Source organism: Oryzias melastigma, linkage group LG21 (genome assembly GCF_002922805.2).
Source record: "Oryzias melastigma strain HK-1 linkage group LG21, ASM292280v2, whole genome shotgun sequence".
Lineage (NCBI taxonomy): Eukaryota > Metazoa > Chordata > Actinopteri > Beloniformes > Adrianichthyidae > Oryzias > Oryzias melastigma.
This window is the reverse complement of record NC_050532.1, coordinates 1483537-1499763: the sequence shown is the minus strand read 5'-3', so window position 1 is coordinate 1499763 and position 16227 is coordinate 1483537.

Genomic DNA, 16227 nt, shown 5'->3' with positions numbered 1-16227 from the left:
ATATATATATATATATATATATATATATATATATATATATATATATATATATATATATATATATATTTAATAATCTTGAATGTAACCCTCAGTTTGGTTTCAGATAACATCCGCCACGATGAACACTGATAAGTCTGAGTATCCATGTTGGTCTCCTGCCTCAGCCAATCACGCGGTGTGAATTTAGCAATGCATTCTTTTCATTGCTTCCATTCCATTGTTCCATGTTGTGTCAACATAACGAAACTGAAGTTTCAGGTTGCATTGTGATTACTATAAGTAAAACCTTCTGTCATTCTGAAAGATGAAATACCCTCCATTTATCCTGAGTTCTTTTAACCACTATGTAACCAATACTATCATATTTCATACACGTATTTCTGAGACCCCCTATGGTCCAAATTTTCCATTATTCAAAGCTTAGTCCTTGTTTCCTGTTCTGCAGTTCATAATCATTCCACTAGGGGTAGTAGAAGGACTTTTCCTGCTCATTTCAAAATGGCTGCTTCCATTAAATTCCATTCTTTATTCTGTTTGCGAGAAAAGTATTACTAATTTTCAAAAGTTTGTGCCAAGTATAACCCATCTTTTTTATTCATTTCTTAAAATGACTTCTTGCTGTATAGAAGAAATTTGTTGATAAGGATTTCTTTATTGTACAGTTAAATCTTGTTAAAAATATGTGGATAAAAACTGGGACAGTGGGTAAATAAGATCATGTCAAAATTTGTACATCTTAAAGTTACATTGCTGTGAACAAAAATTTACCAAATCACAATTTATACCTTTTGAAAAAGAAATTCCAGACATTTTTGTGTCTTTAGAAAATATTTTGATTAATTTTTTTTCAATTTTGTCGTTAATGTCACCTTTAATGTTCATGTTACTTTGGTTTTTCAGTGATGTCACTTTGATTAAACTTTAAAAAAAAAGTCAGTCGTGCAAAAAATTAGAATTTTTTTTAGAAGTTATTTTTGCAGTCATTTAGATGTGGATCGTGAAAGAATAATAAAAGAAACAACATATTCATATCCTTTTTTTATTTGAATGGATCTAAGAAATACACGTTCACATTTTACTTCAAATGGTCAAGTGACTTTTCTGCTCTGTATCCATCTTTCTGCTTCCAATGAAAGCTTTGTCACAGTTTTTGGATCAAAGAGATCTTGGATTTCTCAAAGCGTCTTTTTCTTTTTTTTTAATTCTTCCTATTGTTGTTTGTGTGGTTCTTGCTCCATTTTCTCAAGAATGTGTACTGAAAAGTACTAAACATGCTTTAAGATCAGAGCTTCATCTGTTCTGATTGGAATAAAGATTAGATTGAAAAAGGTTAAAACAAAATTTCTCAGAAATCCTGAATAATTTTTGCTTAAGATTTTTTCAAACAATTACGAAAATTAAAGCAAAAAATGACTTTGCCCGTCAGAATTTCAGTATTCCACCAGAAAACCGTAAACTTTTCATAAACAAGAAACTCGCTCGAAGTCGTTTTGCATTTATGCAATAAAAGCTTCCTTTTGCTAAACAGTAGCGAGATGATTGCACAAGAAGGGAACATCAAGCGAGCTTAGAGAACTTAGAAAACCTTAACTTATGTTACAGTTTTCAGGGTCTTTATTGTCAGTCCTAAGTTCAGTGTCCAATCCTCAGATTTCAACATTTTGGAAAATGTTTTGTATTTTCTTGAAAAGAATCAAGTCAATAAAAACACCTTATTTTCATGGTATTTTAGTGAATATTCATTTATCTCATTCAATAATTGATGGATCGTGATATATAGCAGTAAAAATGTGAATACCTGAGACTGTAAAGATAATTTAATTATTAGAACATTATGGAATTTGTCTGAAGTTGGGATTTTTGGAGGATTATTTTGTGAAAATACACACAGACAGCAACGCTTATTTATCACAATATTAAAACAAGATATTAAATCGAAAAATGTATTTTTTAAGGTTCCGTTTAGTTAGGTTCAGATTGGTTTTAAGTCTGTTTAGGATTTTAAAGTGAAGTTCTAATTCCCATTTTGAGCCACAGTTCCTATTTCCACATGTCAGGAGAAAAAAATTAGCCTTAAAACCACCTTTGCACCAGCAATCGGATTTCTCTGAAGAGGTGATGATAAGAATAAGGCATTTTCCATGTTTTACTTCCGCCAAACTGAGATGCAGTCCAGACAAGTAGCTCAGAAAGGTGGGAAAGCTCCCAGTCTAAGGCGGGAAGACATGGTGACATACCATCCGGCAGAGTTACGTAACAAGAACTGGGTTAAGAACAAGCTTAACTGGGACTTGACTCATTTCCTCTCACATTTCTCCACTTTTCTTTTTTTTTGCATGACTTGTTTTGTTGATACAGCAACAAGTCAGTCACACACATCTGATTACAGACTGTACAGTTTAAAGTATTGTGGCATTAGTTTGACGTCACAACACTGAGAGCTGTGTGCGTTTTGGTGTGTGTGCGCTGCCGAACACTCGCTCCAATAGTGTACAAAGAGCACACACCTGGCCTGTTTTCTTCCTTTGCTCATATATGGACATTACTTCCCCTACCTGGGCCTCACTCTGAATTCCAATAAGTGGCGGTGTGTGCGCGTGAGTGCATGCGTGTGAGGAAGAGGTAGTGGAGACGGATGCACGTCATGGAAAACCAGGATCAATGGGCACGGCCCACAGAGCGGCATTTTTAAGGTGTTCCTTTTGCTTTCTGAAGGTAATCAGGTAACATAATGACTCACTCTGGCTGATTATTCAAAGCGGCTGCTGCAGGAGGAATTGTCACAGTTTAGCAATACACTGAAGCAAAAAGAACACAATTCCTGCCGATCATTGAGATCATTAAGCAGCTTGAGTTTTGGTTCTGAAAGGAAAAGTCAGAGGCCCAAATATGGAACCATTTTTGGGTCGTCAAGTGTGTCGCCGACTTATCTTCTTTAAGCTTTTTATCAATGAGTTTGTTGGTGTTGAGGGTGGAGGCGGTTAAGATATCAGGTCAAACAGAGCTGATGTTACAACTTTATATACTCTATGTTGGGCTGAATCTAAGAATGCAGATTTAAAGGCCGGCGTAGGGCTTTCCATGACTCATCAAAGTGACACCTTTCATTCTCCAGGACTTTCCTTGTCATTCATTCACCGCCCCATCTTTGTTCTCTACTGCCTCTCTGAAGCCGACTTAGCTTTGACATCATAAGTCCAGGCTTTTTCAAAAGTGACGAAACTCCTCTATTTTACCTCTAAGTCTGCAGATGTGGAGGGGGCTTCACAGAAAACCTCCCAGCATCCAAACAAGCCGTTGCCATAGATACGGGTCAAGACGTCCGACAGTGAGGGTGAGGGAATGGACGTCTCTCTGGAGAAGAACTGAGACATTCTGGGTTTTTGTCGGATGCTTTGGTTCTGCCACCCCCCAGACCTTTAGACTGGGGTCTTTTTAAACCATTGACTGTATATGAGAACTGGACCGAGTGAGTGTGACCCTTAGAAAATGGTTTACTTCTGACTCCAGCGAAATGAAGTCAATCCAGTTGCCATTTTTTTCTACGATACGGATTGATTCGAGTCTATCTGGGTCAACATTTCACTCTCACCAATCAGGAGTGAGCTTGTTGGAAGGCCACACCCCTACCACTTGGAAGGATAGGAAGAATCTGTCAAACAGATTCTGTCACACTTTTATTTAGGCTTCTAATGGTCAGTTTATAACTTGAATAACTTGTACTACAGGAAAAAAAACCAAATTATGATTACTATGAGCATGTAAAAAAATGTATCAGAGTTATGTCTGAATTCCCTTACAACTCCCTAACTACTAAAAAAACTTTATAGTACAGGACTTTCTAGTGTCCTGGAATTTGAAATAAATTCAGACACTTATTTAATGTTTTTTTTAAACATCAAAAAATGTGTAATAGATTTACAGTTTGTTATGATGATGAAAACAAATGATTTATAAAAAAATAAATGTAAACACATGTTTTTTACATGAAAAAAATGTTTAAATGCAATGCCTTGTGGTCTATATTTACCAATCTAGTAAGCATTGATGCTTACTGTTTTTTGGGGGGAAATTTTTAGGCCACCAGATTAATGGAATTAAAGATTCGGACAGCACTGCAAAATGACAAAAGCACTTTAGTTCACACACAACCAATGACTAATTAATAGCTGTTTATTTCTCTATAAAAGTCCATGGAATTTTGACTTTTTGGAGCCAGCAGATACTTCCTATTGACTGTATACAGAGAACTGGACTGAGCAAGTGAAACATCATCAAATGAAAATCACTTACCTTCAGTTCCACCCAAATGTCAATTTAGTCGCCATTTTTTTGGAACCAAACTGCCATGTTGGAACCAAACGGCCGTGATTGGTCCATGCCACTCTGAGTCTACCTTTCTTTGGCAATCACTTTCTTTAACCAGTAGTGAGGATGCTAGAAGGCCACACCCCCTCCACTGGAAGTGGACTCAGGAGAATCTGTGAGTCAAACGTTTGAAAAGTCGCCTACTGTTATTGAGGCATCTGATTGGCCAGTAAAAATATCATAGAAAAAAATCTCTACAGGATTTCAGCTTTTTGGAGATATTTTAGAGGTCACTTAGTCCAGTCCCCCTATATACAGTCAATGTTTGGAAACTTCGACATCTGATTGGCTGTTGAAAGTCTTGTTTTTTTAAAGTAAATATAATCTTGAAAGGTTCTATTTTCTTCATTAAAAAGTCTCTCTATTGGAAAAGTGTCGGGTTAAGTTCTGACTTTGAGCAGGAAGCCTTAAAGATAGAGTTGCAAAGAGCGAGGGAATGCATCCACACCCAGCTCACACATCCTACGCACCCACACACACACACATGCCCACGCATAATTAAGCAACAAATAGCACACATGCACACAAACCAATGAACCCGTGTCACTGGCAGTGGAGCTCCAACTGTAGTTTGCTCAGATGTGTAGACTTTTAGCCTGAAGCTAGGTAACGATTTAGTTCCCCTTTACCTCTGTAACTTTGTGTTTATTGCGCACAATTGTCACTTTGTGAGTATGTGTTGTGCATGTGTGTGTGGGAGAATGTGGATGTGGTCAGGCCAGTCATCTTCGAGTCAGCTAAGAGGAAACCACATCAACTGCCATCCGCCACGCTCTAGGAATAGACATGGCCCATGCAAAGCAGGAATGGAATGGCACGCCTCGCCTCACCCCTCCCCACTCATCCCAGCTCTCACCTCTTCCTCAGAGTGCATCCTCTTCCTTTCAGTTCGCCACTGCAAACCGTTATCCCCACCAATGCAACCCGCCGTGAGAGAGCTGCTCGCATTCTCTCATCTGCCCGTTTGGCCCAGACTCCCACCTTGTCTCAGCAATCAAAGGTTTTCAGTGGAAAAAAATGCTGATTGGTTTATGTACATTCAAGCTCTTTGCCTCACAGTGGTGGCAGCATCACCAAAGTGTGGAAAAAGACAGCGATAAGAAACAGAGGACCTTATCAACTTATTTCCAGCCCTGTGAGCTTGCTCAAGTTCACTGGTCTGGACCTGCTAGCGCCGCACTCTGCCCTTTCAGAGCCGCTGGCAGCTTCAGAACGCGGCTCTCCCTGTTTTAGAATATCCTGTGCAGCCTTTTTTTTTTTCTTTTTGAGAATCTCAAAGTCTTCTGTACTGTACTTACAGGTAGGCCGCCTCTGCAGCAGCTTCCAGGAATTTAAAGTCACGTGACCTGCAGCTGTTTCTCAGAAAGGTAACCATTTATTTCCTCACTCTTCAGAAGGTTTTTCCTCTTCATCTTCCTTCCTTTTCTTTTATTTATAAATCTTTATACCCTCCAGCTACATCCGTCTGCATCTCTTTAAGCACAATGTTCACTGGAAAAACAAAATCTTAAGAACGGAAAAGAGAAGTTGTCCTAAGAAAAGACATCTCTTCAGTAAAAAATTAAAACATGTTTTACTTTAAAATAAGATTTCTATTCTTACCCTTTGTTTTTTTGCTAATTTAAAGAAAATCTGCCAATGGAATAATCCTTCTTGACTTATTTCTAGGGCCGGAAATTGATTAAAAAAATTTAACCAATTAATTGCAAACCTGGAAAAATTAATTGTAATTAATCGCTATAATTTTTTTTTAGTCTCAGTATTTGCTGACCACTTATCTGCCAATAATCACAAAATGAAATCATACATGAAACTCTACATCTAGAATATTGATTTTTAATTACTGCTGTCAAATGATTACAAAAAAATTGTATCAATCTATTTGTACAATATGGCATCGGACTATGAATCACAAAAATAGCAAGACTGAAGAACTAAATATTGATTTAATATTTAGTTCTTTTGTAAGTGAGCATGGTATAAGCAGGATAATGCCCAACGAAATGATCCAACGCACGCTGTGGAAGCATAACTGAAGGGCTATTTTTTTGATTATTTTGCATTAATACATCTTAACACGCTAATTCTTTTAGATTAATTGTGTTCGATAATGTTCAAAGCTCTATTTATTTATTTATTTGTAAAGGGCTTTTTTTTGCTGAAAGGGAGCAGATGAAAAGATAAAACTGGTTAGTTTTGACAACCACAGTAGAAAGCTGGACTGTAGGGACTGAGGACAAAAGGGTGGATTCCATTTTTTTAATAAAAAGAAATGAGATTGATCAGCTAGCCAAAGTATGTTTGGTCACAACAACCACAGGGGTATGAAAAGGAGAAGAGATGCTCTTTCTGTTTGCTGCCCCTTCTCTTCACCTGCATCAGGTTTATTAGGACGGACTGAGCGCGCTCAGTTCGTACCAGGCTGGACGGCGGAGCCGGCGTGGTGGTGGCCTCTGCCTGTCATGCCTCGGGGCTAATGGGAAAGAATGACAGGAATCTGAGACAGATAATGCCAGGCTTGGAGATGTTCGTCAGCACATAATCTCTCATATCCTTCCCCTCCCTCGGGCTCTTCTTCGTCTCTCTGCTTGATCTCACCCCTTCACACCCCACTTTCCCCTTCATTCCGTCTCACCCCTGACCCTTCCCATGATTTTCCTCTTTTTGAACAACACGCCTCTTTTATCGGTCTGGAGCATTCATGTGGAACTGTGTGTTCTCTCCTCAGGCGGACCTCGTCCTCTCGGCGGCCGTCGGCTGCTCAGTAGGCAGTGTAGATCCTGTGTAGTGATCAGCAGCTACATCTGGCTACTGGGTCTCTGACGGCGATGCCTACTTCCTGGTAGAGCCTGAACACTCCTTCATTGGCCGATGACTAGTTGAGGTTTAAGGGGGGGTCCATCCTGTGCCCCCCCCCTCCCTCACAGGATGTTCTGTGTCACAATTTCACAAGAGGCCCTTGTTACGGGTTTTTCTCCACTCCTTCCTCTGCCATTGGTTTACTTTATGTTTCTCTGTATTAAAAACTGTGACATGTAAAGAAGAAGTAACACCTCCTGAGACCTTTGCTTTGTCCTGAACCTGGCATACAATGTAGATTTCTGTGTTTCAATTCTACAGCTACATTGTCTGCTGGGTTTCTGGCTAGCAATATAAAGCAGCCGCTGTAACCCACAGCTGTTCACAAAGGTAAGAATTCATCTATTCTGTCAACGCAACTCAAGTGTCTGACCCTGACAATTCAATAAAAAGGAAATATTTCAAATTAAAACAGCTGAATGACTTGTGCTGTCCTCTGTGTGACTGAAAATCATATTTGGGGCGGGGGGGACGGAAATCTCATAGTCTGCAGAATCTAAATTGATTTATTCTTGCCTCAGTGTCCCAGGAGTTAACCCTAAGCAAGGAAAAAAAAGAAAAAATGCCAGGAATATTCTAGTAAGTCAGCACAAAGCGGGGCTGTTGTCTGTCAGGAGGCTGTCAGACTGCTGTCAGACGGGTTCCTTATTAGCGGGACAGCAGAGTCTTCCCTGCAGCCGGCACACAAACACACCTGGGATTGTACGCCTCACAATGTGTCCCGCACAAGACACTCTCTGCATCCCTGCCTGTGTGAGCATCTCCGAAAATCACAAACTACATCTCACCCCGAGCCCTGAAGCCAACGTTACATCCATGAGTTTGCTTTTTCTGCCCGCTGTCTGAAGGGAACTAAATGACACACATTCAGGCAATTAGGATTTTAAAGAATAAATTAAACTGCAGCCATTCGGCTTGAAGTCCTTTGAAGATGAAAATCTGATGAAAATAGTGTTTTTGGTGTTTTTAACGTGTTCTTGTGTCATTTTTTTAAAGGTTGAATGACATATACAAAGAAAAATAATAGTAAAATTGTATTTCTGAGTGTTTCTTCATTCAAATCCTTCTGAATCAAGTGCAAACAACAAAATGCAATTTTAAATCGCTTATATGGGAAGCCACTAGCTCTCTGCTCCGCTCCATTCTGATACATCCACTTGTGTGGTCTGAGCTGACATCTGGCTCAAAACTGTACAGCTGGATAGCTCCAACATTGCTGGGCATTTTGCTGCACCAGTAATGTCAGGTTGAGGGTGTGAGGGGCTGTAAGCTAGCAGGACCGCTTGTAAACAAATGGGTGACAGGAAGGGGGAGCGGCGTTGTTCCATGTCAACAGTCCAGCCCACAATTTAGAGGAGAATTTCTAATGAACACTTGCCGCTTTGCAGAAACTATGTTCTAGAAAATGTTTTTTATTTTGACAAAAAAACGTCATAATCATAATTGAGAGATCACTTTTATAATAGATCATAAGATGATTGGAGTCTTTAAAGTTGTTTTTTTAACACCAGAACACTTTCGCTATAAAACGTTACGTCATCACTTTTGCCGGGTAATTTTTACCTGATGTAATATACCCAATAAAAACTATTTGTCATTAAAAAAAAAAGTTCAAAATATGACAACACATGATAAAATAGAAGAGTTTTCTGTGATTTTCAGCTGTGGTTTATGCAACAAAATGGAAAATAAAAGCATAGGAAGATCCTAGAAACATGGTAAAAAATTACTGGAAAACTAGAAATTTGAGAGCAAAAAATTCCTAATAAATAGATAATGATGATAACGGAGACTTGGCCTTTGGTCCATCCATTCCTGGGACATGAGAGACTTTACCCAGGAACTCATGACACCCAGAAAAATGCAACAGACTGAAAATCATGAAAATACTTTAACTCGGGTGAAAATCAGCGATAGTTTCTCAGGTTAGAGGTAGATATGACACCCTAAAGGTTAAATGAGGTCACATCATGATGAATTCTGTTTTCTGTAAAAAAAAAAAAAGATCAATGTTTGAACGGGCAGAGATGGAAATAAAAATATTAACTATTAAGCATTGAAAGAGCCATTATATTAACTTTTCAGTGGAAGGCACAGGATTGATAAATGAATTATTATTGAAGTGATTGAGATCATGTTTATTGACACTTGGGATTTCTTCATTTTAGAGGACACAAATCTACTATCACAATGACGGCAAATAGTAAAAATAAGGCGAAAACTATATTGCAGGTTAACCCAGAGGTGGACAAACTACGGCTACATGCTAATCTACTTGTATGTTAAAATCTTGCCCTCCTAACTGGAATAAATTAGATTAATAATCCTTAATAATGTTTTATTTCCCTGTAATTCTGGTGTCTCTCCATAGATGGCACACTACAAATAAATTGACCTTTATTTGGCTGCAGAAGGTTTATGTGCATCAATGTTGTGTTGGAAGATTTGTTGTTTTTCATTTTTTCCGATCACATGAACGCAGCATTTCTTAAATTTAGCCTTTTACACGAGGTTCATCAAACGGTTCAAACTGAGAACAAAAGCCACAGTTTTTAAATAAAAACTACAAAATGTTCTGTTTAAATATATATATATATATATATATATATATATATATATATATATATATATATATATATATATATATATATATATATATATATATTTAAATTAGAATAAAAACGTATTTTTGTCCAGATTCCCTTTTATTTCTTTCTCTCATGGTGGATCACCAAAACACTCCATTGCTCCTTCTCCAGTCTCTCTATTGAATTTTAGAACTCTTGTTGGCCCACGGTTTGTAAAGCTAGCCTACCCCGGGTTAACCTGTACAGACTAAATCGCTTAAATATTAATGTTCTCTTTTTATATAATTTACAATTACAATCTAGATACTTAGATTCTAAAAAAAATCCCTTTAGTCACCTAAAAATAATGAAAAAATAAAAATGTTCAGAGTGTAAAGTGTGCAAAGTAAAAGCATAAAAATGCATATTTATAATTCAACAGAAAGATTATGATATTAGTGAAAAATGAAAGCAACAGCAATAACTACATTTATCCCCATAATATTTTAGAATTCAAAATTGTAAGGGGATAACTAAAAATTTAAATCCTAAATTATTCTTTTTGCTTTGTTTGTAGTCGCTGATAAAAGTGTTTGATAATGCAGCAGAAACACGAAGCTTTCAGGTGGTTGCATTTAATAGCATTATTTTAAAAAGCCTGAAATATTGACATTTTTTCTATGACACAGTAGGTTGTAGTGGCTGCTTCTCAACTCATCAGCGAGAACTCCATCAGGACTCATCGCTCAATAGAGATCTAAGTTAAAGTATTGATTGTTGCTTATAGGTAAGCAGCTCCTAGTGGATAAAAATACAAAGAGCTAATTTTCCCCTTGAAACGCCATTAGGAGGGATAATTACAGCTTTTTTCGCCTGCATGCTGATGTGAGTGCTTTCTCATGAAGCGAAATGTTAAGTAATGCTCCACGCGAGAGGTTTTTAAATGGCAAAAGCGGTTAAAAAAGCTGACATTACTCATAATGAGAATGCAATTTACTAGTGTGACAAAACTTTACACAAAGGGTTTAGGGACAAAAAGACAAAAAAAAAAATCTAGTCCAGCATAAACGTGTACATTCTAGGGGGTGTAACCCTTTAACACCTGAGGCTTCGCAGGTGACGCTTAAACACGAAGGCTTTGACCACCTAACCCCTAACTACTAAAAAACTATGTAGTGCGGGACTATATAGTGTCCTGGATTTTAAAGGTAATTCGAACACGATGCTCACTATTTTTCTTTTGTTTTTCTAAACACCAGACATGACGTCACCGAAAGGAAAAAAAAACAACAAATAAAAACGAACATTTCATGGCGTTTATTTATGACTCCTCTGTGTTCTGATGGCGAAAATGTGGATGGTTTATTCAAATATTGCATTTAAACACGTCTTTTTGTTTGAAAATGTTCGCCTGCAGTGCATCATGGTCTATATCCGCTAATCTAGTGACCATCGATGTAAGCTAGTTTTTCGCAAAGACTTCTGCGAAATTTCCAGTGCTCTCGATTTTGGAATTAGTATATTCAGACTGCACTAAAAATCGCAAACCCACTATGTAGTGATAAGGGGGGAATTCGGACACAACCGAAATCTTTAACATACGGTAACTATTCAACCGTTAACGGGATAATTCCAGTGGCGGCTCGAGCACTGGAGCTCCAGTGTTAAAGGGTTAATTGATGAATCAATTTATATTCCACATTCCAAGGAGACTGCTGACCCAGTCATGTTGACCGATAGAGTCAACATCTTCCTGTTAACCAAAATTATCTAAAGAAAACAAATAAACAAAGCCCACAAATCAAGACTACCAAGGTCCAACTACTAAAAAACCCCTGTGAGGAAGAAATAACAACACAAACCAGGAGAACTCAATTCCCTGCCTGTCTTGGTGAGGCCTCCTCTGTCTGAAGTACCTGGCAGGTGCTGATTAAGATCATTTGCCCCACCTGCCAGGTGAGCAGAAGGGCAGGACATGTTGAAGAGTTGCAGCACAGCAGCAGCAGGATGTCACACACACCTTGTGCTCATATCGTTCACATCTATAGAAATTTACAAGGTGTTGGAGATGGTACCATCGTTATTAGTAATAGAGGAAGCATATTATTTAATTGATCAATCATTCTCTAATTAGGGCCATAATAGTATTGCTTTGGTCTCCTCAAACTAGAGGTCTCAAACTGATAGGCCGTTTGCGGCCCCTGCTTAATATGAAAGTTCAATGTCTACTAAGCAATATCTTGGAAATCAAGCTGATGTTTCAGCTTCATGCTTAAAACTTTGCATTTGCTAACATTGTTGTTGGATCTGGTCATCAGAAAAGTCCTTAGCAACAGTTGTTAGCATTGCTAGCTGCTGTCGTTTCACAGGACACGCAGAAGATATTACTTAGTATTACATAGACATGAACAAATGTTCAATAAACTTGTTCAGTAGACATAGGCAATGGCCTAAAGATATAGACAGTGGACTAAAGACATATTTTTGGCACAAATGGACCCCCATACAGCCCAGACTCTGCCTTCAGTGGCCCCGAGGTAAACTGAGTTTTAGAACCCTGCCTCAAACCCTCAAGTCTTTCCGACTTTGTGAAAATATTAGAAGTGGCGACGAAATCCATCCCTATGAGAATCCCAACAATGCAAATGGTTGCTGATGGACTGTAATGTGAGGGCCGTGTGGGCGGTTTATTGTTGCTTTGATAAGCCGTTTATGACGTGCGTGGTGTGAAGACTGGAGACACAGTCAGCGTGCAGAACGCTGTGAAGAAGACACTGAAACATCGTGTGCCACAACTGAATAAGAGGCAGACCTGTCCTCTACCAAACACACTTTTCCTGCTATGAAAGCGGACAGGGCTCAAGGTGAAGGTGCTGTCGTTCAGAGGTGACACTGATGATGCAGAACGCAGAGGCCCCGTTCCACCTCCCCGGGAACAAACACACAGTCCCTGTCAAGTCTGCGTCACAGCTGTAATTAGTCATTTGAGAATCACACGGTGACCTCTACCTCAGGACTTTCCCCGTGAAGGAGGCCCATACATGCAAAAAAGAGCTGCAGGGGATTTACATGCTGTAACTGACAGAGGTCAGAGACTATTCAGAGAGATAAAGGTCGATACTTTCTCTGCAGTAAAACTTTATTTTCTCATAATCAACACCAAAGGTGAATCCAGGTTTTATGTTTGCTCTAAATGTGTTGAATGGTCTTAAAAGATTAATTGTTTTAAAAAAAGGAGTAAATACTCAACTGTAAATCTCATTCACCCAGATGTTCTTGTAAGAGATCCTGCTCTCCTCTCTGATAAAGTTTTGCCATTTCACTGTATTTTTGGTTTAAACCTAACGCATAGCATCCACATCTATCTGATACTTAGTTAAATAAAAACTCTGACATATTGATATTGTTTTAGAGTAATCAAAATGTCAAGTTGGGGGTAAACAGTGGATTTCCTGCAGATGAAATGATAAAAACAGGTAAGATAAATATCATCCCTGATCTCCAAATCTTGATTTATATCATTATTTGTGGTTGACGATACGATTCATTGTCGATATTGGTTTATTTTGAACGATCCGATTCAACCAGTTTGACTCAGAGATAAATACCTGGTGCTAAACAGTGAAGTTTTCCAGATTCCTTATAAGATCTTCAAGATAATTAAGTGTAAATTAAATATGTGCATAAACAATCAAGTAAACAAGAATGTATTTCAAATCCATTCACATTTTAGTTTGATAAAGTTCAGCCCATTGTTGTTTTTCCACATCAAAATAACACATTATTAGAACATTCTATCACACTGTAAGGTCACATAAATTCAAAGAGTGTCCACACATTGGACTAGAATGACGGTTGATCATTTTTGCCACCATGTTTTAATACAAATTGTATTTTCTAATATCGATAAAATCAATTTATTCAGACAGATCAATCTGGTTTGATTATACAAATATAATTTGATTAATTGTTACACTCCGAGTCATTACAGTATTAGTGTTCATCTTTTTTTAAACTGTGTTTTCTCATCTTTATCTTCACATTTCAAATGAAGTTTTCCGTTATTTTATTCAAATGTTTGACATACAGGCATCAATTTCTGACTTTTCTATATCTGGCCTTTTATCTGCCAGCATTTATTAAACAATCTTCCCTGTTCCCTTATCGAAGCATCTTTTTTGTTACTACTGCAGCCGTATGGAGAACTTCTCACCACAGATATTTGAGTAACCGAGGCTCGATAAGCATGTTTTGGTGCAGTGAATATGGAACTGTTTGATCATGTTTGCCTTTTTTTTAATATGTATATATTTTTTAAATTTCTGCATATGAACTTTGTGCCATCCACAGATCCGATAAACTCCTCCTTAGGAACATCAAAAAAGAAATGCCTTTTTTTCCCAGTAATATAAAATTCTTCATCTCCTAAAGGAATTTTGCACCTGAATATTCCTCAGTGAAAGATTGCACATGCTTGTATCCATCAATAGACTCAATAGTAATTGGAACCATGAAGTATTAGAAAATATAATTCCAAGCATTTATGATGAATGAGTGATGTTGTCAGTGTCCTTACTCTAGTCGTTGGTAAGGTTCTAGTCCTAGTCCTTTACTCACCATGTGGGAATGCTGCACACACTGGTGTGTAGGTGATAGGTAGGTATCCATAGGACATCTACAGGACGTCCACCCAACTACACTCTGATTGTCTAACTTCTAACAGTCAGATGTGTAACACCACTAACGGGTGCCTTGTTCAGTCTATATCCATACGCCTGCGCCTCTAACCTGTCGATACAACCTGTCACTCACTGCCTGTTTATAGAAGAAAAGGTGCATGAACACATTCGCTTTTTGAGTTCACTGAGCTGTCTATGACCTTGATATTTCATGCAGACCACCTCCATGTCCAGTACGGGGTTGGCCTATGTTTTATTTGCAGACACCCTGTATCCACTCTTGGGGGCAGTTGTGACAAAGTTTGCTCAAACTTCCACTGCAACACCTCACACTCTGTTTTTAAATATTTTCTTTGTCCTTAATCTGCACTTAACCATATATTACACTTTCACTGCAACTATTAGGATTACCTCTAAAAACCGTCTGCTGCTGCTAGATTTTGAGGTCTGCATCCTTCATCCTGTTGGTGTGATCCACTTGTACAGATCCAGATCCATCGCCGTTTTCATTTGCAATTGTCACACAGATGATGTTCTGATAGTTTCATCAAACTAGGACCTTCAGTGTGCAATGGGGCAGTTTATTAGTGACGTCAGAGAATTTACACCTCAGACAGTGTTGGAAGCCATTGCTCTTGAATGGAGAAAGGTGGATTTCCTTCTCCAGGTAGGTGGAACGTTCCCGTCCCAAGTGAAATAGTTTGAGTATCTTGGAGTCTTTTTCATTAGTTAGGGAAGTAGAGAATGTGAGAATGACAGTTGCTGTTCCTTTATTGATCTGTTTTAGTGAAGAAAGAGCTGAACTCTTGATTTATTGGTTAATCTAGTTCCTATCCTCACCTGTGGTCATGGGGTTTGGGTCATGACCGAACAAGGTTCTGGATACATGGGGACAAAATGACTTTCCCCCACAGAGTAGCCAAGCATTCCCTCAGAGATAGAGTGAGGACAGCAGTCCACCAGGAGCAGCTCTGAGCAGAGCCTCTTCCTTTCCACATCAAGAGAAGCCAGTTGACTCAATAACCTTTTTCAAATGCTTCTAGGAGGCTTCCCTGAAGAGGTGTGTTGGACTGGGAGGAGGTCCTCTAGGATACTCTGGACTCAAGGGACCATGTCTGTCCTACAGCAGAACTGGAGGATGATTTTGTGGAGAAGAAGATCTGGAGATTTCTGCTTAAACTGTTGTTCACACAACCGAGCTTTGGGAAAGCACCGGAAAGTGGATGGATAGATGGATGGACAGATACTTCCCATTACAAAGATTAAAATAATACTACTCATAACAAGATAGGAGATTCTGGACCGTGTCCATCAACAAGTGTACCACTTCTGCAGCTGAAAATTCAGTCACAAGTGAAAACGACTGTGTAGATCTCAAGTGACATACAGTCAGCTAGAGCTGGTGACCCCTGAGGTATTTTTGTTTGTAGCAAGACGTAAGAGGGTAAATTTCAGCTCTGAGTATTCTGGGACAAACATTTTGGTGTCAGGTCAGGAGCAACTGGGGGACACTTTGAGGCATGCATGAGGTCAGCCATTTGGTTGGGTTCTCTTATGACAACCCTAAGGAAAGCCCGGTCAGTTTCCCAGTGATTCCAGGCATATGGACAGACAGGCAGCTGACCTCCAGCCAGAGCAACAGGAGGCATTTTAGTCTGGGAGTGCACAGTGATGAATGAGAGGAAGCACTGAGAGTTATCCCAATACGAGAGACAAAGCTGCATTAAGTAGCTCAGAGGTTGTGTGTGTGTGTG